Source organism: Canis aureus, chromosome 33 (genome assembly GCF_053574225.1).
Source record: "Canis aureus isolate CA01 chromosome 33, VMU_Caureus_v.1.0, whole genome shotgun sequence".
NCBI classification, from domain to species: domain Eukaryota; kingdom Metazoa; phylum Chordata; class Mammalia; order Carnivora; family Canidae; genus Canis; species Canis aureus.
In genome coordinates, this window is record NC_135643.1 from 34,500,201 (window position 1) to 34,524,705 (window position 24,505).

General features: G+C 40.7%; 1 protein-coding gene across 5 annotated transcripts in view; it reads left to right on the forward strand.

The window, feature by feature from the left end:
• The first annotated feature begins 2,079 nt into the window (after window positions 1-2,079).
• UGT8 (UDP glycosyltransferase 8) overlaps window positions 2,080-24,505 on the forward strand; it is a 104,722-nt gene continuing 82,296 nt past the window's right edge. For 4 of the 5 annotated variants that reach the window (XR_013370976.1, XR_013370974.1, XR_013370973.1 and 1 more), the window contains exon 1: window positions 2,215-2,222. The gene's annotated coding sequence lies outside the window, so the exon portion shown is untranslated. Of the gene's footprint in view, window positions 2,223-24,505 lie in introns of all 5 variants that reach the window. The other variant, XM_077882440.1, reaches the window with a different exon arrangement.

The window sequence follows — 24,505 nt, forward strand, 5'->3', positions numbered from 1 at the left end:
ATAAAAGTTTCTGTTAAATTTCTAATGATTTTTTTTTTTAACCAAGAGCTTGCACATGTATTATTAAAACAATGGGGCAGCCCGGGTGGCTCAGCGGTTTAGCACCGCCTTCAGCCCGGGTCGTGATCCTGGAGACCCCGAATAGAGTCCCAGGTCGGACTCCCTGCATGGAGCCTGCTTCTCCCTCTGCCTGTGTCTCTGCCTCTCTCTCTCTCTCTCTCTCTCTCTGTCTCTCATGAATAAATAAATAAAATTCAAAAAAAAAAAAAAACACAACACAAAACAAAAAAACAATGGCTTGCAATTGCTTGAACAACCCCTTGAAGCTCCACTCTTGAGAGATAAGTCTTTAAAGTAATGCTTAAGTTCTCTTACATCAGATCATTATCGGTTGTTTAATGCTTAGTTTCTTTTTTTTCTAATGCAAGGTAAATAAAAAGTAAATATATGCAATGATAATCTTATGACAGGTACAGACTGAGAACATACTTCTCATGAAATTTCTAATCTGCAAAGAAGGCAAGCGCATTCTTTTGAATCCAGCATTTGTAAGTCTTTCCATCAATGAACATTCTTTATAGCACATGGACTTTAGATCCTGGATTTACTAAATATAGGAGCATTAACACCATGAGGACAATGGTGTATATTAGTGTATTTTTCCCATTTATCACTAAGTAACAACACACACAATAAAACATAATTTCTGGCTTCTTATCTAAGCGCAGAGTGTCCCAACCTATTTCTGAAAATCGGTTCGGGGCAAGGAAAGAATGGCCTGACTTGGCTTTTTTTTTTTCCCCCCCACTATTTAAACGTATGTTTGTGAGCGGTGGAGGCATTTTAGCTTCTAGAATGTACGCCCCACATCATTTTTGCTTCTCTGAAAGTCGTGACGTAAACCATCCCGCTCCCGTCGTGTAGGTACTTATGGAGAACAAGGCCAATGGGGCTTAGAGAAAAACCGAACAACGCTATTCGGGTTTCCTGGTTCCCAGGGAGCTCACGATCTACCCCCAGACGCGTAAAGGCGCTGGGCCTCCGGGGTCTGAGGCGCCCCAAGGAGGCTGCCCCAGCAGGCCCGGCTGCGCACGCCGCTTCCCCGCCCGAACGCCGAGCCCGCAAGGATCCGCGGCGCGAACGGACTCGCAAGGATGAGGGCGCCACGGACTCGGCCGCGCCAAGCACAGACGGCCCTTTCCGCAGAAGCCTGCGAGGAGGGATGTTCCTGAGCCCAGCAGCCCAAATTACTTTTTCCGGGATCTCCAAACTCGTTTTTTTTTTTTTTTTTTTTTTTTTTTTGAGCTTTCGGATTCAGGAGGCAGGTGCTTCATCACCTGACCCTGACCCTCCCTCCTCATTCCTCCGCGGGTCTCCTCTGCCTCCCTTTGCCCAAGTCCAACTTTTTAGCGGCTCTAGAGGAGCGCCGCAGACTAGGAGCGGGGAAGGTGAGCGAAGGCGCGCTAACGCCACGTTGATTCGCACTGCAACAGCGTGGTGAGAAGGAAAAAAAAAAAAAAAAAAAGGCGGGCACGGGGACCAGAGCTGGGTGGCAGAAAGGGCACAGGGCTCGCCGAGCAGGGGGAGCGGGGGCGGGGCCACCAGCCAGTCCCAGGGTTCCCAGCTCGAGCGCGCGCGGGCCCCGGGCTCCCCAGCGTCCCAGCCCGCCCGCCGCCCGCCGCCCGCCGCCGCGCGGGGCGAGCATCCCGGTGCCAGGACCTGCCGCCCGCCCAGCCCGCGAGCGCGTCGCACGAAGGCGCGTCCGCACCCATGTCCCGGCCGGGGCGGCGGCAGCAGGCGTCCGCAGACCCTGGCGTGTGATGCGAGGCTGAGTGCGAGGCTGAGCGCGCGGCGCCCGCTGGTGCCCCGCCGAGCCGGACGCGGGAGGAGAGGGGCGCGCTCCAGCTCTTCTAGCCGAGCGCGGGGCGGGGCGGGGCGCGGCGCGGCTGGGGGGGGGGCGCCCCCCGCGGGGAGCAGCGGAGGAGCAGGCGCGCTGCGGGCCCGAGGGAGGGCACCGTTAAAGCTTTGCCATCAATCGCGAGCCCCGTGAGTCCGTCCCAAGCTAACGCACTAACTCCACAGCGTCCATCACGCCCCCGAGCCACCGAAGGCGGCGACACCCGATCCGGCGCACAAACACGGGTCCCTTCTGTCCCCGGATACGATTACGCGGCGGAGACACATTCAAACTCACGCGCAGCAGCCGAGAGCCGAGAGCCGAGGTGAGTCGAGGGACCGCGCGGTTCCCGCGGGAGACGGGGCGGGCCGGGGGGGAGGAGATGGGCGTTGTTTGCTCCCGGAGGTGAGCGCTGGGCGCGTGGCTGCGATCCCGGGGCTGGGGGGCTGGGGGGCTGGGGGGCTGGGGTGGAAAGGGCCCAGGGGGCTGGGCTGAGCGAGGTAGGGAGTGGGGCGTGGGGGTGGGGAGCGGGGAGAGAGGTTGAGGGGCTGTGCCGGGGAGCTTTCCCCGCTGCCCGGGGTCGCTCCGGTGCTGCTCTCTGCTCTTCCATATGGCGCCCGTTGGAGGGTCTTCTTGGGCAGGTGCGCGCCGAACTCGAGACGGGAGGGGATACCCTGGCGCGGGTCCGGCCGAGGACCTGGCACTTGACCCTGGAGGGATGGGCGTCCGGGAGCCCCCGGGCGGGAGCCCGCTGCGGGCCGGCCTGGGGGGCCAGGAAGTTTCGGGCCTCCCGGGACAGTCTCCCCCTGCGTCCGCTCCCCGAAGGGCAGCCGAGCCGAGCGTGTGGGGGTGGGGAGTGTCGGGGCTGCGCGCCCCCGCCCCTGCACGCTCGCCGCTCCCTCGGTCGGGACCTTTGAGCCTCTGCCGCTGCCCGCCTGCCGGTGCGGCCCCTCCCCGGGATGCGCGGGGGCGGCAGGGTCGCGCGCCGCTCCCCACGCGGTGGCGGGAGCCCTGCGGCGTGCCCTGGCCTCAGAGCAGCCTGCGGGGAGTAGGGCGCCGTCCCCGGGCTGCAGGAGCGGGGTGCGGGGGACGGGCGGAGGCGGCGGGGGGCGCGCGCCTGCGTCCCGGTAAACTGCGCGGTTGAGCTCTAGGTGGAGGAAGTTGAGCGCGGTGGAGGCGCCCCTCGGCAAGCGCTTCCTTGGGGAAAGGCCGCCCCCGCACCTGTACCGCCGGTTCCCGTCACCTTCAAGCATCTTGGGGCCCTGGGGAGGGCGAGGTGGGGGGCGGGGCGGGAGGACTTCTCCGAGCCCCAGAGGCTAACTCCTTGGGAGGCTGGAGCGTGTTGAACAGCCGCCCTTAGGGAGGGGACGGGCGGTGGGCGGGGTTCCCAGGTGACCCCAAGTCACCTGTACTCTGAGTCAGTCAGTGTTCCTAAGACAGAGCCTTTTATCTCAGGTGGGTTGCACCCAGAAAAGATCACACAAACAAACAGAAACACGACTTTAAAAACAGTCCCTTTAAGGTTGTCCCCTTGTGTATGGAGTTTTTCAAGATTAATAGCCCGAAGGTGTGGCTGGTTGGCTATTTGCCAAGAGTGCTGGGGTTTCTTTTTCTGTAATTTCGTGTTCGAAAAAAGGTCTCCACTCAGAATTGCCGTGCTTATATATCCTTAGAGGGTAAAAAAAAAAAAAAAAAAAAAAAAGATTGCCATTTGAGGAAAGGATAGAAGGTCCTGTTTAATTGGTATTCTAATCCTATTAGGATTAATCACACTTTATTCTCTGGAGGTTTTTAAATTAATTGAAGAGTCAGTGTTATATGATAAGGGAATCCAGAATTTGTTAACTAAGTTAAATCATAAATCAGCATTTTTCCCCCCAATCCCAAAGAGGAAACAGTGGATTTAGTTTTCTAATGTAAAAACTATCTTCTGGTAGTTAGTTTGAGGTTTGGCTTTAGGAACCTAACTATTCAGCAACAATTCTAGATCATTCCAGAGGGAAATACTCTAGTATTGTTTGATTTGCCTGCCACCCACAAGATAAAGGTGACATCCAGTGAGTGTTGTGTGATTTAGTGCCATAGGATTGTTTAAAAACTACAGTGAAGTATAATGCTTGGACATTTGGTGAAAGCTTAATAGTGTTTTTGTAGCTGGGCATAACTGAGTAGAAACAATACTTCTGACTTTTTCTGAGGAATGCAAATGTAGAGATCCGAACTCTTTAAATATATAATTTTCAGAGCTTTATGCTTCTTGTAGTAATACTTGGTGCAAAAAAAAAAAAAAAAACAAAACCCAACAACAACAACAACAAAACAACTTGGTGCACTCATTAGGAAATTAAACCAGTGGATTAAATAAAGATATTTACAACAAAATTTATTTCTTATAAAATTTATTTTTTCATGTATAAAGAGTTTGACATTTGATTTAAGTTACTTAAAACATTTCATAATACCTTGTCAGCTTTATTACCACTTAAATATTGATGATAAAGGAAGAAAAATAACCACATGCCCAATTTTCAGATTCCTTTTCAAAGTTATATATTTATTTGTCAAATAATATTGAGTTGATGCTGGGACGCCTGGGTGGCTTTGAGCATTGAGTGTCTGCCTTTGGCTGGGGGTGTGATCCCAAAGTCCTGGGAGTACCTGGATGGAGTCCTGCATCGGCTCCCTGCATGGAGCCTGCTTCTCCCTCTGCCTCACTTTCTCTCTCCATGTCTCTCATGAATAAATAAATCTTAAAAAAAAAAAATATTGAATTGATGCTACTTAATTTACACTAGATTTTCAGATATATCAAGAGAGTATGAACTTTTGATTGTTTTTATAATATATAATAATACTCTGTTTATGGATATTGATGCCATCTGGGCCGTTGCTTATTTGCATAAGTGCATCTTCTCCATGGCTGTGTCCTCACATCATCAATTACTAAAACTTACTATTTGCAGCTATAAAAGCAAATAATTTCTAAATCTTACACTCCTACTTGCTCCCCTGGATTTAAGCTAATTTTTTTGTTGGCTTGTCTTCATGAGCATGAATTCATAAAGAATTGAATGGTGCTAATCGTTGAGGTGTATAGAGCTGTTTTTGTTTATAGTAAATGGTCTCAGTTTGCCCTGTCGAAATACTAGATTGGAGACAGAAGTACTATTCTTCCTTTTATGGTTTTTCTGGGTTCTCTTTCTGTTATCAGCTATCACTTTCTACTGCTGTCAGGCTGTGAGCGTGTCCTGCTGCTGTATTATCTGTTGTCTTTTTTTTTTTTTTCTGTGAAATGATGTGGGCTATTGACCGAATATAAACCCTGTGGACTTTGTGACAGGTACTTGCTGTTCTCATGCTTTATTTCTGGGCTGGATTGTAAGCTATATGGCTGAGGTTCCTAGTAGGATGGCCTCTGTACATAAATGGTTTTAATACAATATTGTTTTACAGAATATTTTGTGTATAAGATCTTTAGAAGGGTCTCTTAATTTCAGACGGTCCAGTCTACTGAAAAATCTTTGCTTTTCTGAGAAATCGAAGTAGCCCTTAAAAACAGTACTGTTACAGTAGGCCAGATTGCTTTTGTTTAGGAATATGTATACAGTGATATTTTCTGTACCACTTTCTGCCATTGAAACTAGCTAGCCATATGTAATGTTATTAAGTTTTCTTATTCTGGAAGCCAGGAATAAGAAGTATGACTTGATAATCTTGATAACCATAGTTGAAGCTAAGTCAGTCATTTCAATATTATTTTGCTTACCTACGTATGAAGGAGCTACGTAATCAAATTAGTTTGAATAAATTAGTTTAATTTAACCTTAGAAAATAGTAGTAATCAACATCTTTCTAACCCAAACCATTTTACAAGCATTCATTCTTTTATTCAACAAATCTTTATTAAGAGCATATTGTATTGTTGTGCTCTGGGGATATATAGACACAGAAAACCCTGGAAGGGCTCTGGCTTTAAGAGGTTAGATAGATTGAAAACAAATTAGTTTCAATAAGTGCAATATAATGCTGTAAAGTCTATGAGTGCTGTGATAAAGATATGCAGAGTGCCCTGAACAGGCATTTGGAAGTGAGCAGAAGACTAGAGACGCTTTGTAGAGAAGGTGACATAAAAGTCAGTGTTATAGGCACAGGCAAGGTCATGGGGGGCTGTTTGCCATCATAAAGAATATGGACCATTTTCTGCCCAAGTTTGTTCCAAACAAAAGAGTGATATGATGAAAAGTTAACTCTCACAGCCATCAACAAGGATGGATCTGAGGAATATGAGACAGGATTGGTGGTTTGGAAGGTATTGGAGTGATCTTGTTGAGGACCTTATACTGTAGTGTGGTAGCAGTGAGGTGAAGAAAAGGGTTTGATCACATGGATGATAAGGTAGGAGAATCTCTGGTGAGTGATTACATGGTAGGTGACATATGAGGATGGGATAGGAACTTTAAAGGAGAGGCAGGTTGGAGGAGCAAGGGTGATAGAGTTCCGTTTTGGAAAAGAATGTGAAGTACTTACAGAAAATCCAACCGAAGAGGCTGGCCCAGTGGATCATTGCACAGAAGTTCCGAGTAGAGAGGTCTTGGCTGGATAAATAAGGTAGATAAACGGATGGTTAAATAGGTAGGTGGACAAATGGACGGTTAGATGGATGGATGGATGCACTGATTTAGCAGTTTTCAGTACATGGGTGGTTGAAAAAAAAAAAAAAAGGAAATCGATATGCCTTCCAGGATAGGTACAAAGAGTAAGAGGGAGATAAAAGCCTGGGGAATCTTAAAATGTAAACGTTAGGTGAGAAATAGGGGAGCAGTAAGGAATGAGAAGTACAGAGTGAAAAGCAGGAGGAAAATTGGGGGAGAACAGCTTTTTTAGTAGTTGAAGGAGGAAAGAAGTTCAAGAGGTAAAATTAAGTCCTGGTTCTGCCCCTAACTCTGTGCCTTGAACTTAGACTATAGTTCTCATTTACAAAAAGAGAGTCAAAGTGCCTACACCATGTGGCTACGGTGAAGATCAGATGAGATTAAAGTCTGGCAAGCTCCCTACCTAAGAGGTTATTGATTTGCGTTCATTAAATGCTGGCTGTTTTTTATGAAAAGCGGAACTTGGATTTGGTGATTACTTGGTCTGTAGAGACTATTGCTTTCAGCAGTACGTGCTCTCAGGGTTCAAGGAGGGTGATTAAAGATATATTTAAGAGGAAAACTTGATCAGATTTACAGCCTTTGGGGAGGAAGCCGGTAGAATTAGGGGCAATTGGAAGTTTTGAAGGGAGCAGAGAGAGCATCGGAAAGCCTTCCTTGAGGAGAGGGTGGGAATTGCAAGAGCTGGGGGGGGGGGCGGGGAGTTGTTGGGATCCTCAGGACAAGCCACGCTTCTACCAGCCTGGAGGGTTCTGTAGTATACAGGTTGTTTTTTTAAAAGCATCTGGTAGGGGTAGCCCCAGGCAGCCCAGGTGGCTCAGCGGTTTGGCGCCGCCTTCAGTGCAGGGCGTGATCCTGGAGACCTGAGATCGAATCCCAAGTCGGGCTCCCTGCATGGAGCCTGCTTCTCCCTCTGCCTGTGTCTTTGCCTCTCTCTCTGTGTCTCTCATGGATAAATAAATAAAATCTTAAAAAAAAAAAAAAGCATCTGGTAGTCAAATCGTAGACATTTTAAATGTCTTGTTAAATTATTTTTGGTATTATAAGTGAGTTCTAGTTTTTTAGATAATCTAATAAGGGATAGATTATTCATTTTAGAAGAGTCTGAACAAAAACAAGAAGACAAATGATATTAATATTTGATGATCAGAAGGTACTTTCATATCTTATATGGTCTTAAAAGTCAACACTATGGGAAGCAATTACTAACTTGTATAATAGGAGAAAGACTGATTTATTATTTGTTTTTTAAAAAATTAGGTGTACCATAGTAATATTTAAAAATGCCTACTTTTTTTTTCCCTTGGATTTTCTCTATTTGGATGAGATAATGCTTTATATTGGAGATAAACATCTAAAATTAGATTTCTGTTTTACTATGTATATACATTTTTCACCCTGTAATTAGTGAGCATTTTGAGAAAATGTTTGCATGTATGAACTGGTTTGGGAACCAATCAACAATCGAACATAATGCATATTATTTACTAATTGATTGTAAGGCATATTGGTGATTAACTTGTTATAAATACTATAGATTTTTCTTTTTTAGTTCAAATTGGTATGTTTCAGTACATGCTTATTACCATTATTCACCACTTGTCATTTGGCACTTGGCGTATACTTAGTTTTTAGAATTAAAAAAAATATATTTTATTTATTTATTCACAAGACACAGAGAGAGGCAGAGACATAGGCAGAGGAAGAAGCAGGTTCCCCATGGGGAACATGATGTGGGACTCAAACCCAGGACCCTGGGATCACAGGATCACGCTCTGAGCCAAAGGCGGATGCTCAACCACTGAGCCACCCAGGTGCTCCAAGAATAGAAATACTTCTGTAGGTATCCCAGTTCACTAAAAAATTTACATTATAACCAATTCGGTAGATATTTGCTTGATATTGGAATATTATTGATATATAATACGTGTAAAATGATTTTGTATTTTTCAATTCTATTTTTAAAAAATTAATACTTGATATATTTTCAAGAAATCAAGTCATAATTTTTTAGCTGTTACATTGGCTATAACTGGCTTTAATAAGTAATAACTGTGGTGCTGATTTTCCTCCAAGTGAGACATTTTAGTTTAATAATATGTCCCCATGAATTAAAAAAATATATATATTTTTAAATATATTTTTTAAAGAAAGTAGAATCTAGTGTATGAATATGCTGTATTTGAATAGTTGTATAAAAATTCAGTTTTTATAAACCGAGTCATATTTATAGAATTTAAAATAAAGGTGATGGATATACAGATATTTGTTAATCTTTATAGGACTTTTCTGTATGTTTCATACATTTTACAGTAAAAAATATGGACAAATGTGGGCACTAAGCATATCAGTGTATCAAGAGATGCACTGCTATTTACAGCAATATCAAAGTAAATCTTTCCATAAAAAGAAACCTTTTTCCATTAATCTGCTTTGCAAATTCAAATTTCTCTAATCTATTTAAGCCGATACACACCACTAGCACACCACCACCAAACTTGGACACACCTCTGTACCACATTTTGTTTTTTGTTTGTTTTTTTAAAGATTTTATTTATTTATTCATGAGAGACAGAGAGAGAGAGAGAGAGAGGCAGAGACACAGGCAGAGGGAGAAGCAGGCTCCATGCAGGGAGCCCGACGCGCAGGACTCGATCCCGGGTCTCCAGGATCACACCCTGGACTGAAGGCGGCGCTAAACAGCTGAGCCACCCAGGCTGCTCTCTGCACCACATTTTGAATGGAGTTCCATCCACCAGACTTTTTTAAACTTCTGAATTTAAGATAAAGGCTTAATGTGATCCCTCATCATAACATCCTTTGTTCCTAAGAGAAGACATCAACAGAAAGATTTCTGTTGTGGTTTTTGTGTGTTCCTGTTTGTTTTAATTAGCAGTGGAATGAATGAATACTTTGGTATGTTGCCTTCCTGCTTTGAGAGAGTTGCTTTAAGATTGTATAGTATTGGATAGTGCAGGGCCTGCAGGCCCTTCCCAGTAGGTTCTCAGGAAGAAAGGCCCTGTGCTTTACATAGCTTTTGCATTTGTTGGGCTGTACCTGTTGTTCCTTTGTACACACCAGCCAATCAGAAAGAGCAGGGCTTAGAGGGAAACTGGTCTAGCAGGTTTGCCCGTCTATTTAAATGGTAAGGAAAGCAGTGAAATTTGTGGATAAGGTCAAGGGTGGAACTATTTTAAGGAATATTAATGCTAATCACTGACTCTCCAGGGTTTTGAAAATCCTTTGGGGGCATTTGTGAGAACGTATCATCAAGGAGCTAGAGTGAGAGTAAAGGGAACTGAAAGAAGGAAATAAGAAATAGGGAATTAGAACTAGGTGAACAGAGGGAAAGGAGAAACAATAGTGGAGGGGAAAACAAAAAAAGAGGAAGAAGTCAAGTGTTGTCAGTGTCCGTTCTAGGCTTTGTGTAAGCTTTGGTCTGAGAATGAGTTTAATTAAAACAAGCAAACACCTGTGGTCTTCAATATCCAATCTAGGGAACACTTTACAGGGTCAGAGCTGAGGCTTACTGGGAATATTCATGGGAAAATGTTGTAGTTAACATCTCTTAACACTAACTTTGTGTTTGAAGTACATAGTTCCCTTGAACAGTAGTGAAATGTTCTATTCATACAGCTTATTTGTAATCAAATTTCTTACTCATATACCCTAATAGATTTATCCTCATTCCACCCTGAGGGTTGTCCAGGAGGTAGTCATGTTTTATAAACCATGACCTGGGAATGCAGAGCTCTTAAGTAACTTCTGGAGATCACTAGGATAGTCTGTGAGGATTTGGTGTTGGAACACAGGCTTCTTTCCTAGAGCGGTGCCCTGGAACTATAGCTCACCACCTGCTGAAACCTGGATGCCATGGAAATGACCTTTATTTTTATTTTTATTTTTATTTTTTTTATTTTATTTAGTTATTTGAGAGAGAGAGAGAGAGAGAGAGTACGCACAGGAGCGGGGGAAAGGGAAGAGTGAGAAGGAGACTCCCCATTGAGCAGGGAGCCTAGTAAGGGGGTCCATCCCAGGACCCTGAGACCATGACCTGAGCTGAAGGCAGACGCTTAACCAACTGAGCCACCCAGGTGCACCTGAAATGACCTTTATTTAATTAATTTATTTTTTAATAAATTTATTTTTTATTGGTGTTCAATTTGCCAACTTACAGAATAACACCCAGTGCTCATCCCATCAAGTGCCCCCCTCAGTGCCCGTCACCCATTCACCCCCCCCCTTCCACCACCCCTAGTTCGTTTCCCAGAGTTAGGAGTCTTCATGTTCTGTCTCCCTTTCTGATATTTCCCACACATTTCTTCCTTCCCTTATATTCCCTTTCACTATTATTTATATTCCCCAAATGAATGAGAACATATAATGTTTGTCCTTCTCCGTTTGACTTACTTCACTCAGCATAATACCCTCCAGTTCCATCCACGTTGAAGCAAATGGTGGGTATTTGTCGTTTCTAATGGCTGAGGAATATTCCATTGTATACATAGACCACATCTTCTTTATCCATTCATCCTTTAAATAACTCTTTCCTTAGGCCTCACGAGAGACTCTTTACCCATTACCTGAGATTTTCTTCCCCTTGAGCCCCTGGAATGGTTGGCTATTCGCACTCATACACTGCATTTTTATTTTTAAATAGAGGATTCACAGTTTGCAAGTCTAGCTCTGACTTCTTAGGTACTTCCTCTGTAGAGTTTCAGCTCAGCTTCCAGACTCAGGTCTGACCCCTCATTTGCCTGTCTTTGGGCATAGACTTGGGTGTCATTTTGGGATCTAGCCTCCTTTTTTCCCCTTATATCCAGCTGGTCCCTAACTCCATCACTCACTGTCTTCTTCATGAAGACCTTTCACACATTGATACTTTACACTTAGCTTCTGCTGCCTGATTCAGTCCCTGTCACTTGCTGACCACATCAGTGCCTCCTTCTCACCACACCCTGCTCCTTTGTTCCTCTTCTCTCCATCCCTTACTGGGGCCCATTTGGCTTCCAAGAGTGCCATTCAACTGTGCCATTAATTTTCACGTGGGAAATTAAGGCTTTTGGGGCCTTACTGTCCAGTTGCATTCTGATCACCCTCCAATAGGTCCCCATTCCATTTATTCCTAGAGGTATTTGTTTCAGGATATTCCCCCACCTGATTTGTCCTGCCTTTTTTCTCTCTGGACTTGCAAATTTTCATCTTTCACCATATTGACACTTAAGTTCCATCTCAGACTACTGCTTCCCAGTCCCTTTTGATTTTCTTTGACTTTCTTTTCTACTTATATTGATGATCCTTTAATACTGAATTAGGTTAATTCTCTCTCTGAGAAGATATGAGCCCTTAGAAGGTGGGCCTTTGCCCATAGTTGCCTCATAATGTCTCAGACAAACACATTGATCACAGATAGGATTTTAAAACAAAATTGAGTGGTACCTTTAGTGACTAGGGCAGTAAGGGAGACGCATTCTCCAATTTTCTATATGTATGTTGATGTTTTATCTTTGTTTGTTCTTTCCAAATTTGTATAATTCAACCTTGAAATGTTCCCTTATTTTGCTTTTAAGTGAAATGTGCTATGTAGACTGCTGTATCACTTAGTCACACCAAAGTTAGATGTTATTATCTGTTATCTCTACATTGTGAGTCCTTTGTACTCTTTATTATAATATTTATTGTCATTTAGTAGGTTTGTCTTTTTGAATTTACCTGGGGCTACTAATGGATGGAAGTACATGCACAGCTAACTTTAGGCAAGGCTAATAAAAGGAAATAATGACAGAGATAATTACATGTATTTAGTTTTGTATTCTGTGTTTATATCTGAATATAAGCACACCTGATGTCATGAAACAGTAGTTGGAGAAAGAAATGATTACACATATTAGGAAGATCTGACTTAGGAGACATTTGAATTGCTCCCTTCCTCCCCACCCCCAGATAAGACATTTCATACCAATTAATTTAAAGCACCAGTCCAGGCAGAGTTCTTTTTTTCCCTCTTCTGTGCTTTTTTTTAATTAATTAATTAATTAATTTATTTTATTTTTCCTCTTCTGTGCTTATTTCCTCCTTTGGTAATTGGCAAAATGCTCTGGTTCTAAATGTCTCTTCTTCTGTCTCCTTCTGGGCAGGGCAGTAGGAGTGGGAATAGGAATGAGCACATTTTAAGGAATTTCTTCAACCAAACTGAAAAGAAAATAAACAGGTTTGGTTAAACTATTCATAAGAAGTGATGCCAGAGTCTGCTGTTTGCCTCTTCTTAATTTTTTTTTTTTTTTTTTTTAATTATTGAGCCCATTTGGGAGGTAACTATGGTATTTTGGTCAGTTAGAATTTATGTAGCATATGCTTTGGGATATCGTTCTTGTCCAGATTTCACAACTACGCAGAATCTACAGAAACAAGGTCCCCTGGCTGTCCTGCTCCTTCCTTTTGCTGTCCCACTCTCTTTCTTCCTACTCCTGCCTGCCCTTCTGGAGGTAATGTTCCTGCCTTTGGTGGGGAAATCAGAAGAGGGACCCTAGTGATTGGGGAGGGGAGGATGTGGGTAAAGGTGTGTGTGGGGTCATAGGGGTGTGCCCATCACTTACACAGGAGCTGGTATTTTATTCAAATCACCTTGTATAGTAGTAGTCCAGCCTGAATAAGAACCCCAACTGCTTTATGCTTTTTCATCGTTATTTTGACAGTAAAGATACTTTAGCTTGCAATTTTGATACTCCTTAAATGCATTCCTATTCCTCCTCATACTTCTCTGCCCAAAAAGACATGAGATGTTTTGAACTAGACATGTTGATTCCTGGAGGTCTGTATAGTGAGTATCTGTAACATAGGCGAATTAATTCAGACATTCATTCAACAAGCAGCCTATTTTTTTTTTCAAGCAGCCTATTATATGATAGAACTCTTCTGCCTTAGAGCCAGAATACATGGTGATTTTTAAAAACCTAGCATAAAATTTAAAAGTTTTTTGTAAAAAGGTTTAAAGAAGGTCATTATTAAAGCTTTTCAGAAACTGCTTTTGATTTGGGTGTCTCAGAATTTAGGAAAAAGTTAATCTATTGCCTGACATATGGCAGTGACCACTTTGGAGGGTCTTTATATGGTACAGATAAGAGATAGTGAATTAGGACCCAGGAAACCTGAGTGCTAGGTCCCACTCTGTCAGTGAGTAACTACAAACTTATCCAGGTGATGCTAGGCAACTGCCTCCCTCCCCTCCCCTCGAGAACTTGTCCCTTTCTTTACAAATGAGAAGATTTGGACTCAGTTATCTTTAGTCTTTAAATTGGGACTTTGTTTTTTTTTAAAGATTTTATTTGTTTATTTGAGAGAGAGAGAGCACAAGCTAGGGGAAGAGGCAGAGAAAGAGGGAGAAGCGGACTTCCTGCCCAGCAGAGTGCCCAACATGGGACTCCATTCCAGGACCCTAGGATCATGACCTGAGCCAAAGGCAGACGCTTAACTGACAGAGCCACCCAGGCATACTTTGACATGTTTTAAATGAAAATACATATTTTAAAAATATTTGGTATCATTTCATAACAAGTGTATTAAGTACCAGTATTCAAGTAAATTTGTATTGTTTCCAAGACTAATAACAATGGTGATGCTATATGAAAGATTTCTCTGGACTTGCTTCATTATGCTGAATACCACGTGTGATTCTAGATGTTAAGAAGGCACAAAATTACATTTTCACCTGTTAGTGAGGAAACATCAGAGAAATGCATTCTGTCTTTCTACAGAACCTACCCAAATCTTTCTCTTCTGGGGAATGATATAACTTTGTTCTTTTCTCTAATAGCCCATAGTAACCTTCTCTTATGATTATGAGGTGATTATGCAGGTATTTTAGAAGACAGCATTGGTTTGTTTGTTGTTTGTTCATGTGGACTTCCAAGGAATTAAACAGAAATATCCAGAAGTTTGTTTTTGGTTATAGTTGTGCAAATGTTTTTGGTTCTAAAATGTGTTTAAGATATCACTTGGCAATTTATTTTGTGAGTGTTAATAATGTTAATGTAGAAAATGTTAAAAATCCACTTAAACCAGTGATATTAACAAAAAGGATTTTATTAATAAGGAAGAGAAACAACCTATGATATTTTGTGATCCTAATACATTTCTGCAGCCTTAAGACTATCATGTAATGATGTCTTAAAAAGGTGTTTCCTGGGGTGCCTTTTTGGCTCAGTCAATAGAACCACGTGACTCTTGATCTCAGGGTTGTGATTTCGAGCCTCACTTTGGATGTAGATACTTTAAAAAAATTATAGTAAAACAAAACAAAACAAAACAAAAACTGTTTCTCCATATGTGAATTTGTCCTGTTGTGTTGATCTGGGTCTCCTTCCCATTCACTGTGGTATTCCACAAGTTAAAATCCCAATAAAAGACAATTCTAAAAAGTCCTAATGAAACATTTTAAAACATTGCCAAACATTAGTTTTCTTTTTAAGAAAGCCTGTACTTATAAGAACTTAAAGTGTCATGCAGTCTCATTTATGAAACTTTTTTCGTTTGTTTAAAGATGAGATCAGAATAAAAACAAAGAATTTCCTTATTGTTTTGCTGAATGTTGATCACATGATGCAGTTGCATGGAGATAACTGTACCAGGCTGGTTTTGAAGAGATGAAGAGAAAAGAAACCCACACTTATTCCTGTATGATTTGTATATCATATATATTTTAAAACTGGGTATGGGATAAAAATCAAAAGTGTCTTAATATTAGCCACTATTTTCTTTATTAAAAAAGACAATTGCATTTTTTTAATTGCATTTTTTAAAATTGCAAACTTTTATCTCTGTGATTCTTGAAATGGTGCCTGAACTAGCAGTACCAGCATCACCTGGGAATTTGTTAGAAATGCAAATTTTGGGGACCATCCCATACCTCTAGAATCTGAAACTGTGAGGATGAAGCCAATAGTCTGTCTTAATAGGTTCTCCAGGTGGTTTTGATGCAGGCCTAAGGTGGAGAACCAGTGATCTCTGATAGTAAATATAATCAATTCAGTTTTTCCATGTGATGAAAACATTTTCGGGATAAAGAAAAACTAGGTATCGATTTCAAAATGCTTTTCTGTTAATACTTTGCTACATACACATTCTGCTCCTCAGTTTATTAAAAACAACAACCAAAATGGGTTGGATTAGTTGTTTACTTTGGCATGTTTTGCTATGACTGTGTGTAAGGGCAGCCCAGAGGTTCTCAATATTGTAATTACTTGACAGGCATTAAAAAAGCAAAAAAAAAAAAAAAAAAAAAAGGTAAAACCAAAGTCTTATCTCCAGAAATTCTGATTTTATTGATAAGCTAAGAGCTGATAGGTTTTCAGGCTTCTCTAGATCCTTTTTTTTTTAATGATAGTCACAGAGAGAGAGAGGGAGGGAGGCAGAGACACAGGCAGAGGGAGAAGCAGGCTCCATGCACCGGGAGCCCGACATGGGATTCGATCCCGGGTCTCCAGGATCGTGCCCTGGGCTAAAGGCAGGCGCCAAACCGCTGCGCCACCCAGGGATCCCGCTTCTCTAGATCCTATAGGCATCCCAGGCGATTATAAAGTATGGTTAGAGTTGAGAGCCACTGGAACATAGCCATATGTTCAAAAACTGGCTCACTTAACCACATTACTGTCCCTTAAAAAATTATATAGATAAATTAGGTCCTTTGATTATTTTAAGCAAATCGTCTTTTGTGTATGTGCATTTAAAAAATAATTTGTTTTCCAGTAGTTACTGTATTGTTGACCACTTGAGCACTGTTAATCAGGTTTTATTATTATTAATTCTACTTCTTGGCTTTACCCTGAATCCTTTTTTTTTTTTTTTAAATATTTTATTTATTCATGAGAGACACAGAGAAAAGCAGAGACATAGACAGAGGGAGAAGCAGGCTCCCTGTGGGGAGCCTGATGTGAGATTGGATCCTGGGACCCCGAGATCACAACCTCAGCCAAAGGCAGGTGCTCAACCACTGAGCCACCCAGGTGCCCCACCTTGAATTCTTTCTTACCCAAAGTGCAGTCCATCTGCCTGCATCATCCCATATCACCAGAAAGCTTAGAAGTAAATAATCTAAGGCTGCATGCTAGACAAACTGAATCAGAATTCTCATTTTAACAGCATTCCTATGAAATTTGCTTCACATTAAAGATTCTTGATAACATAAAGCTTAAAATTGTGGTGAGTTTCCTTTTTCTCCATTTTTTTCTTAGCATCTATCTTAACTACTTTTATGAATGAAATCAGTCTCATTAAGCCTATTTTTAAACCATTGTTTCAGTAAGTTTTTTAATTGTAAGGGATCACCAAGACCATCTAACATCATAGCCTTACCTAGCAGGTGAACGAAATTAGGCACAGAGAAGTTAAAAGACTTGTCCCTAAATTACAAAGGCTACTGATAGGGGAATCCATAGATGCATGCCATATGTATTTTTTTTTTTTTTTGCATTACAGATACTTCATTATAGGATCAATTAAAATATTATTTTCATAGTGTAAACAACTTGAAATTGGAGCTGCCTGAAAAGATAGTATTAGGTTACTGAAGTCTGGCATATATCCAAAAAACAAAATTTTAAATAGACATTGACATTTATTTAGATTATCTACCTAGAGTGACATTGATTAATACTTTACTAATACACTGATATTTCAAATTATGTTATAATTTGTGGCATTAAGTGATAATGAGAAAGTTGAATATGTAATATTTAACTGAAAATTGAAAGGTACAGTCATGGCCTTATAAATTACTAAAATTGTATTCATGTGTTCTCGAGATATCATAGGTACCTTGTAACAGGACATTAAAAACATATACTTTGGTATTGCTTTATTCTGAGTTCCTTAAGATCTTGAGCTGGGTATTATGCTTTCTAAGTACCCAGGAAAACTGAGCTTTAACTCTAGTCTTTATATTTCAGATCTACATGCCCTTCAAATAATTTGGATTTTTCAGTGCACGTAAGGATTGAGTATTAGATCCTTGTCTTTCAATCTGGTGGTTGAATTGCATCAAAATCTCCAGATACATATTAGAAATGCAGATTTTTGGATTTTTTTTCCCCCAGACTTCCTAACAGCCAATGTGATGAAGAAACCCTGGAATCTGCATTTTTAGTAACACCACAGGTGATTGTTTTGGACACGAACGTTTGATAACTATTTTATTAGATAATTAAATCTGTGTTTAATATAGTTATATTTAATCGCTATTATCAAGCATTAATTTGATATATATTATATACAAGGTACTGAGTGGCAGTACCTTGGTATCCATATTATCCTATTTTCCTTTCCCCTCTTTTGCTGGTTTTTATTTTATTTTTTTTAAAAGATTTATTTATTTGTTCTCACACAGAGAGAGAGGCAGAGACAGAGGGAGAAGCAGGCTCCATCCACACAGGGAGCCCGATATGGGTGGGACTCCATCCTGGGTCTCCAGGATCACGCCCGGGGCTGAAGGCGGCACTAAACTGCTGAGCCACCTGGGCTACCCTTTTGCTTGTTTTTAATCTTACCTTCCCACCTGATGATTTCTGGAAAAGTGCCCCAGGAGGGCCCGGGCCAACTATCACTGATAAGGGTATAGCATTGGGTTTCTCATGACAGGTTCACCATCTGTACTAGATGTCTGAAAAGATACTGGTAGTGTAGAAAAGTGGTGAAGCGCAGCTAACTTGGAATGCCACGGGAACAATAAAGGACACCAGAAATGTTCTTTATAACCTCTCCTTCACAAGGAGGTTTTTCGTGTGCCCCTTGGCCCTCATTAAAATCCCAGGTGCAGAATTAAAATTTTTATTTTTATTTATTTTTTATCTTAAGATTTTATTTAATTTTTTTTATTTTAAAAATATTTTATTTATTCATGAGAGACACAGACACAGGCAGAGGGAGAAGCAGGCTGCATGCCCAGAGCCTGACATGGGTCTCGATTCCGGGCCTCCAGGATCACACCCTGGGCTGAAGGCAGCGCTAAACCACTGAGCCACCCCAGGCTGCCCCAGAATTAAAATTTTTAAATGGGCTTGCTACTGATCTATTTCTTTCATTATTTTGTGTGAATAAAGAAAGATCTGCCTGTATGGTACTTTTAGAAATTTATCTTAGTCTCATTTTCTTTAAGATGACATGTCAGTGAAAGAATGTGGTATTAATAATAGAATATCTTCTATTGTGCCTTTTGATTTTGTTATTAGACACAAAAACTATTTTTAAAAACGTGAAAGTGTGTTAGAAATTTTGAATAAAAGCTTTTGACAAGTAGCCTTGGGTTAATTTGTTATTTTTAATTTGTGAAATGGAATGCAATTTCTCCCTTTGCATTTAGCATATTCCAGTTGTATTTCTGTGGTTATGTGTGCGCTTCCATACAAATACATAAGTATCTGATTTTCCCTAATGAATCAAAGCTATTAATTTGAGGAAGTAGTAGACTTTGAAAATCTGAGTTCTCTATCTTTATTAACTGCCAGCAGCCAACCTGAGTGGTTCTAATGCCTATGTAAGGTTTTTAGCCCTATTGCACTCCTAATTAATTAAAAATGCCTGACTACACAGCCAGATTAATAGCAGTATTAACCAACAATAGATGGCCTTAATTTTCTAAATTATTTCTCCCCAGCCTCCCACCCTCAGTCAGGGTGTTCCCATTTCACTGTGTGATTTTAGGGAGCTGCTTCCTTTTAGTAGTTTACTTGCAAGAAGGAAGTCCTAATGAAATTCAGCACAAGATACTGCCTGCATATGGAAGTAAATGCTTAAGCCTGGGGCTGTTGGACAGCTAGGTCTCTAGCAATAAAGCAGTTTCCCCATAGTTTGTCCACAGTTAAAATGTTTTTTCAGCTTCGTTTTCTTCTTCACATGGTGGGATATGAAAGTGGGTTATACGGTTGAGGACCTGAACTTTGGCAGTATACAAGATGCTAGATCTTGCTAAAGTTCTTATCTTCCTCAATCTTATTCTTCTTGTCTGTGAGATGAGAACAACTCTTCTCCCTTGGTGTGGTCTCAGTGTAGAATGAGATCATGCTCATAAAACCTATGAGGCAGGGAAGGTACATAGTACAAAGTACAGCTCTTTTTAAGATCTGCTGTTAATAGTGTTATGTTAGGATGGAAGACCCAAGGGGCACCTGGGTGGCTCAGTCTGTTAAGTGTCTCCCTTCAACTCAGGTCATGATCCCAGGGGCCTGGCATCGAGGGCCAGGTCGCGTTCCCAGCTCAGCAGGGAGTCCGCTTCTCCTTCTCCCCCTACTCATGCTCTTGCTCTCTCTCTCTCTCTCTCTCTCAAATAAATAAATAAAATCTTAAAAAAAAAAAAAAATGGATGGAAGACCCGAGCTAGAGGGCGACCAGCTTGTTCTGGTTTGCCCAGATAATGACACTGGCAGTTCCACATCCTGAAAATCCCCTCAGTTCTGGGCAAAGCAGGATGGCTGGTCACCCCAGTGCTGGAAACAGAGGCTCAAAAAACAATGACTTTAGAAAAAAGTAGTTTAGTGGCTTCCCAGAGAATGGTCATAATGGGCATGAGCAAGGCAGGGCTGATAGTCTCCTTCCACAGCGTCACTCACGTAATCTTTGTTGTTGGACCTTTCCTGCTGTATACTTCAGCCTGCATGGTCCAGGATGTTAATCATTACCATGTTTTTCTCCCAGCTACCAGGAAAGTGAAAAGTGAAACCTCTAAAGGAATAAATTAGAGATTGCACGTATCACTTCCGCTTTTAGCCCATGTACTTTCACCAGAACTTACTTTTTATCACTAAAACTAGCTCCTAGACAGGCTATGAAATGACTTTGGTCTTTCTGGCAATGAGCCGAGCTAAAGCAAAGAGGAGGAAAATTATGCTCCAGCTGTCTCTCATATGCCTATTATGACATCCAATAAATTCCAGCTTCTCGTCACATTCTTTTGTTATTTAATATCACAGTCATGGGGATTCCCGGGTGGCTCAGTGGTTTAGCACCTGCCTTCCGCCCAGGGCGTGATCTTGGAGTCCTGGGATCGAGTCCAACATCAGGCTCCGGGCATGGAGCCTGCTTCTCCCTCTGCCTCTCTCTCTCTCTCTCTCATGAATAAATAAATAAATATCATGGTCGTTTTCTTGGTCATTTACACATTGAATGTGTAAGAAGTTAATAAATAAGATGAAAAAAGATCCCTAGATTTAAGGAAAAGCTGAGACGGAATATGTATTTTGCTGCTTTCTTCCTCCAACTGCAATACACATTACCCTAGAAATTTTCTCTGTAATTCAGATTACAATGCCTCAGGCAAAAGCTTTTGATTATGATTTTGTTGAGAAGTAAGGCAATTGATAAAATTGCATTTCATTCATTTAAGATTAAAGGAAAAGATGGGACTGTAGGTGACAGTGCCTGTGGTCCAACTGCATATCCTGGTTCAAAATCGTAATTGCAGTCAGTTCATTCAGTAAATATTTATTAAGTACTTACTACATGGTTAGCAATGAGAATAAAATAGTTACCTGCTTTTACTAAAATCTCTATCCTTTTGGAGCTTAAATTGTGCTAGTGGGTACAGAAATTAGATTTTATTTTCTCTTTTAAATTAAAGTTAGCAATGAGAATAAAATAGTTACCTGCTTTTACTAAAATCTCTATCCTTTTGGAGCTTAAATTGTGCTAGTGGGTACAGAAATTAGATTTTATTTTCTCTTTTAAATTAAAGTAAAATACACATTCAGTGTTATATTAGTTTTAGGTGGCAAATAGTGATTGGACAATTCTGTACCTTCCTCAGTGCTCACCACAGTAACTGTAGTCACTATTTGTCACCATCTGATGTTATTACAATATTACTGACTATATTTCCTATGTTCTACATTTCAATTCCATGACTTAATTATTTTAGAACTGGAAGTTTGTACTTCTTAAACCCTTTTACCTATTTCACACACACCCCTCCCAATTTTCCTTTGGCCACCACCAGTCCTCTATATTTAAATCTGTTTTGGGTTTGTTCATTTGTTTTGTTTTTTAGATTCCTCATATAAGTGAAATTTATACCATACTTGTCTTTCTCTGACTTGTTTCACTTAGCATAATACCCTCTCAGTCCATCCGTGTTGTTGCCAATGGCAAGTTCTCATTTCTTTTTTGTGGCTGAGTAATATATTGTGCATATACACTACATCTTCTTTATTCATCTATCAGTGGGTACTTTGGTGACTTCCTTATCTTGGCTTTTGTAAATAATGCTACAGTAAACATATAAATTTTCAAATTTATGTTTTCATTTTCTTTGGATAAATACCTAGTAGTGGAATTATTGGATCATATGATATTTCTATTTTTAATGTTTTGAGGAACCTCCATAATTTTTTCCATAGTAGCTGCACTAATTTACATTTCCATCAACGATGCATAAGGTTCCCTTTTCTCTACATCCTCACCTACACTTGTTATCTCTTGTCTTTTTGATACTAGCCATTCTGACTGGTGTGAGGCGATATTCCACTGTGGTTTTAATTTTCATTTCCTTGATGATTAGTGATGTTGAGCATCTTTTTGTGAGTTTGTTGATCATTCTCATGTCTTCTGTGGAAAAATATCTCTTTCAGGTCCTCTGCCTAATTTTTTATCAGATTTTTTTGTTTGTTTTTGTGTTGAGTTGTGTAGGTTCTTTATATATTTTGGATATTAGCCCCTTATCACATATATCATTTGCAAATGTCTTCTCCCAGTCACTAGGTTGCCTCTTTGTTTTGTTGATGGTTTCCTTTGCTGTGTAAAAGCTTTTCATTTTTGTGTAGTTCCAGTATATTTTTTGTTTTTGTTTCCCTTGCCTGAGGAGACCTATGTAGAAAAATGTTGCTAAGGATGATTTCCAAAGGATTACTATTCATATTTTCTTCTCAGAGTTTTTTATAGCCTCAGGTCTCAAATTTATGTCTTTAATTCATTTTATTTTCAGTTTTATTTTTGTGTAAGAAAGTAGTCCAGTTTCATTCTTTTGCATGTATCTGCTGTTTTTCCAGCAGCATTTATCAAAAAAACTCTTTTCCCCTTTTTGTGTGCTTGTGTCCTTTGTCGCAGCTTAATTGACCATGTAGGTGTGGGTTTTTTCCAGTCTCTCTGTCCTGTTCTATTGATCTATATGTATGTTTTTGTGCCAGTACCTTACTGTTTTGATTATTATAGCTTTGTAGTATATTTTGAAATCAGGATTGTAATACCTTCAGCTTTGTTCTTCTTTCTCAAGATTGCTCTGGCTATTCAGGTGTTTTGGGGCTCTGATGTAGTTTTGGAATATAGGCAGTATAGGCGGGGTTTGGTACGGTGAGGTCTGGAGCCAATGACCAGGAAAGAATTCTTAAGATGTCTTTGGTGCAAAATGGTGGTTTTACTAAAGCCTGGGGACAGGACCTGTGGGCAGGAAGAGCTGCTGCCCTGGGCTTGTGAGGGGTGGCTGATTATATATATCTGGGAGTTCGAGGTAAGGAAAGGATTTTCTTATGCTGAGGAGGATCTGCAAGATATTGGAGGCCATTGTCAAGTTAATGCTGTTTTTCCTCTGGCAAAGCATTAACATTAAGACTGTTGGGAACTTCCTGGAGGAACATGATGCTCTGCCTATTTCAAGTATCTGGTCTATGGGCTGCAGGTTATTTTTATTTATTTATTTATTTTTTTTGGGGGGGGCTGCAGGTTATAAGGACATTTAATTGTATCTACATTTCCTTCCGGAAGCTAGGTTATTGATTTAAAAAAAAAAAAAAAAGGGCAGCCATGAGAGCCTGAGGAATGTCACACGTATCCTACCTGGGCTGGGGGTGTGGGGTATCAGTTTATGCTTTGTCCTCAGATAGACTTCTGCTCTCTCATCAGTTCCATACACATTTTAGGATTATTTGTTCTAGTTCTGTGAAAAATGCTGTTGGTATTTATTTAAAAGCACTGGTAATGATTCATAATTAGTCTTTACTTTGATAGATTTGATTTGATTTTTTTTATTTTTAATTTTACTGGATGGTATTTTCCTAGGCTTACTTATAAAAGGTGCTTTGAAGAGAGATGAAATTATTCTAACAATATTTCATGTAGTACCAAGGTTGACCTCTGGTGGTAGTTATGATTGATATATTTTTTCATCTTATTGCAGTCTTCATAATACGAAATACTGGGGAAACTTAAAAGTACTGAGAAATTTAGCTATTCAGTTTGCCAGACTACATAATCTGCTTTGGAGACTAAATCATCCAGTTCATTTTTCTAAATAGCTCAATTCACATAATAGACATGATTTTAAATTTCCCTTTAGCCTTTTTTTGTAAAGATTTCATTTATTTATTTATTTAATGAGAGAGACAGAGACATAGGCAGAGGGAGGAGTAGGCTCCTGGAGCCTGATGTGGGACTCAATCCCAGGACTCTGGGACCGTGCCCTGAGCTGGAGGGAGACGCTCAACCACTGAGCCACCCAGGTGTCCCAAATTTCCCTTTAGCTTTTATTTTGTTTTTCCTTTAATGCAAAAACACTTTGATTAATTCTTGTTTAAAATGATAGGTTTTCTTTCAAGTTTTTATTCAAATACCAGTTAGTTAACGTACAGTGTAATATTAGTTTCAGGTGTACAATATAGTGTGATTCCATACTTCCATACAGCACCTGGTGCTCATCACCTTTCTTCATTCCCATCACCTGTTTCACCCCTCTACCACTCCTCCCCTATGGTAATCCTCAGTTTGTTCTCTAGAGTTAAGAGCCTGTTTCTTGGTTTGCCTCTCTTTCTTTTCCCCCTCTTTTTCCTGAATTGTTGAGCTGCTGGGCTGGCAGGCTACAAAAGCTTAAATTCTTTCCTATAGTTTATGTGCTTGCCATTTTTTTTTTCCTGTATAGTTCATCCTCATGTATACTTTTCAGTTCAGCATTATTCATGATTTAGCCTCAAATAACAAAAACCAC